Raw genomic sequence first — 3394 nt, 5'->3', positions numbered from 1 at the left:
CAGGTGAATTGGAAAATGAGTATTGTGAAACTGGCTATTGTATGCCCGGTAAAAACTTTCTGCTCCATTAGTAGTTCTTAAACAAAAATTAATATTATAATTAATGTACCTTGGGCGCAACGTTGGTCTGGACGCCCAAAGATTTGGTGGAAATAAAGCATCAGTTTCTATGCAGTTTGATAAGACGTACCTAGTCCGAAAATATATATCCAATTGGGCTTGGACATATTGTCATAAGCTCCAAAAATGCATTCTCGACTTCCAGATATGGTAAAAACTGTAAACCAAAAAATAACTTTAACCATTGACCAAGTTCATCATTTTGATTATTATATGCTACACGCAATTGCGAATCTCCGTTTATCTTATAACTATAGCCATATTATAGCTATTACTGCAGTATTTAACAAAAATGACTTGTAAATGCATACTAAACTTAATACGCTCAGAATTTCCACATTCCCACATTATCGAAGTATTATTTATAAATTTGGCAACATGTGTCCGTAATAGTGTAATATTCGGGGGTCCGCTGATAAACTATAATCGTTGGCAATCGTGTTATTAAAAAGGTCGCCCAGATAAGAAGCGTCCGCAGTCGTGTATCACCGCATAAAACATTCAACATTGAAACCCATGTATACCTATAGCCCGGCCGTAGGTTAATATAAATTGAATTTACCAAAGTATAGGAACTGCTGCGATTTCTGCTATGATAAGTAATTTTTTTAGATTATCTATATGTGTATATTGTATAAATATTTATTTTTTTTATTGAGGTTTAAGCCCAGCAACTATTATATAGGTATATGACCATATTGGCTGTTGTAGGGAATTATAATAAGTGGTTGGTATGCATACCATGGTAAGGTGTTGTTACGGTTGTTCCAGTATGTATAACCGTATAGGTATAAGCAAACACGTGTATACACCTATATAGGTACCTATGCTGTGTAGCAAGGTTTTTACTACTGCGAAACGGGTGGTCCCGGGTATACGGTAACCCGGTCACCCATCCAATTGGTAGCAGCCAAGCCAAGCCACTATAAATATATAAGTAGATGATCCTATATTACCGATGAATTTCACGTCGTATATCACTCTTTTCGTTTTAGGTGTGCCCATAGACACAAGTATAGGTATATACATTGTATATTATAAGTACCTATGTGGGTGTGACCGACGTAGGTATTAGGTGTATTTAGTATACCTACTATAGAGTCTAGAGTGCTTCTCTATCAAGATTCAAAACACTCTATATAGATAGTATTATAATATAGGCATGTACTATATATTATATTATATACCTATAAGTATATGTTAATATTCATAAGTTTATATTCTCTCTTCAGACGATAACATATTATTATAGAATAAGTAACCGGTATCTGCAGCATTGTAACAATTAAAAATAATAATTTATATCACTTAAGTAGGTACAAACCTTATACATTATAATGTTGATAGGTTTAGTAGGCAGTAGTTATGTCTGCATATGTATAAATAATCAGTGGTGTGTACAGGGAGTGGGGAGGGGAGTGAGGTTAAGGATTATATCCCCCCCATTGTCTTTTTTTTAAATAGATTCCTCATAAATTTGTCTACCTTTATCAAAAAAAAAAAATGCTTACAAGCAAATCAAATTAAATTTTTTAAAGCGTTTGAGGTTCATATTTTTACAAGATTCACTCGATTTCTCATGTAACAATATTGTTATTTTGTTATTTAAAAATTTTTTTTTTTCGTAAATTTGAAAAAAATGCATGTGTGAGCAGTGAGTATTACGCTTCAGCTATCTATAGGGCTTAAAAAACTAAAAAAAAGATATAACATCCCCAAAGTCTTAAGAAATCTATTTATATAGGTATCTACAGGAGCGGACTGACCAGGTGTGCTATAGTGTGCCGTAGCACACCGGGCTGGCTTCTATATTTGTGGGCCGGGCGGCCGAGGCATTTTAAATTTTGAACATTTGACAGTATTACTAATAAATTTATTTAAATTTATTTTTAAATACGAAACAGATTGAAAAACACTGCTATTGCAATGGTTGGTACAATGCTACAATAAGTTCATAGTCGAACCATACATTTATAATAATAATAATTGTATGAGCATTGAGCATATTAAGTATGTTTTACTTATAGGTAATGTATTATAGCAACAATTTTAAAAATCAGTTTTATCCAGAAAAAGTAATGACTATAATAACGCGACGATTCTGAAACAGATAAAGATGATTTTGGTTCAATACGAGAATGAATTGTGACAATGAAATAAATGATAAAAACAATAGTAAACAAACATCAAAAATATCAAAAGGATTATACATTTTATGATTCTTATAAAATTTATAATATTATAACCTATTGTCTATTTATGATTTATACCCGAAAAAGTAGGTATTAATAAAGGGAAGGGCCGTGTTAGCGCCTAAATACCGTATATATGCGCCTATATGCAAAAACCTCGATTGCGCTTAATAAAATTAAAATACGTTAAATACTTATTTGCGCCTAGTTAGGTTACAAATAAATAAATTTGACAACATTGCAGTAAAACTTAAATTTCTCGTCCCACTTTTTTCAGACTTCGAACTGACAGAATAAAATTTATCGAATTATTCTGGTTTGGTTAAAAATTTGTCTTTACTGTTTTTTTGCATCGTTGTTATTTCTTATGGTAGGCACCTATTATAATTTTAATACATTTTAATTTTAATTTTTCTTCACTGTTCTGTTTACTGTTACGTCGTTGTTATTTCTTATGTAGGCACCTATTATATTTTTAATAAAATAAAATTTTAATTTTTCGCGTTACTTTGACTTTGTTACTTAAATTTTTTATGAAGATAATTGTTGATGTTGATGTATCTCTTAATTCGTTGATAACCTGGAATTTTTTTATAACTGCTTTATTTTTTATTTGTTTTATTGTTGTCTTAGCAAGATTTATTTTTAAATATGTATAGCGACCGGAGCCGGTAGGCGACAAGAGCAACTAGAAATGTGTTACTTTAATTAACAAGGTTAAAATTACTTGTTAGGTCATCGTGCTTTACCGTTACCTCCCAGTCCGCCCCTGGGTACCTAACTGACATCCAGTAATTTTTGAGTCTATTAACTTCGGATAAACCAACATCCTTATTAATTTTTATATAAAATATAAACTATAATTACATTTTAAATAGCTGAATACCACCGTGGCTTGGCCCGCGGTGTGCAGTTTATTTATGCGGAAAACCTTCAGTAGTATAAATAGGTACTCTATATAGATGTATCTCGGTTTGAGTGTATCTTCGTTTTAAGGGGATTCGATACCGTGATTTTCTGTTTTCGTCTAAAACACTCGTGACATAGTATCTTAGACGTTTTTTTTTGCCAAATGTGCCAAT

Source organism: Acyrthosiphon pisum, chromosome A1 (genome assembly GCF_005508785.2).
Source record: "Acyrthosiphon pisum isolate AL4f chromosome A1, pea_aphid_22Mar2018_4r6ur, whole genome shotgun sequence".
In the NCBI taxonomy this organism is placed as follows: domain Eukaryota; kingdom Metazoa; phylum Arthropoda; class Insecta; order Hemiptera; family Aphididae; genus Acyrthosiphon; species Acyrthosiphon pisum.
This window is presented reverse-complemented; position numbering follows the sequence as displayed.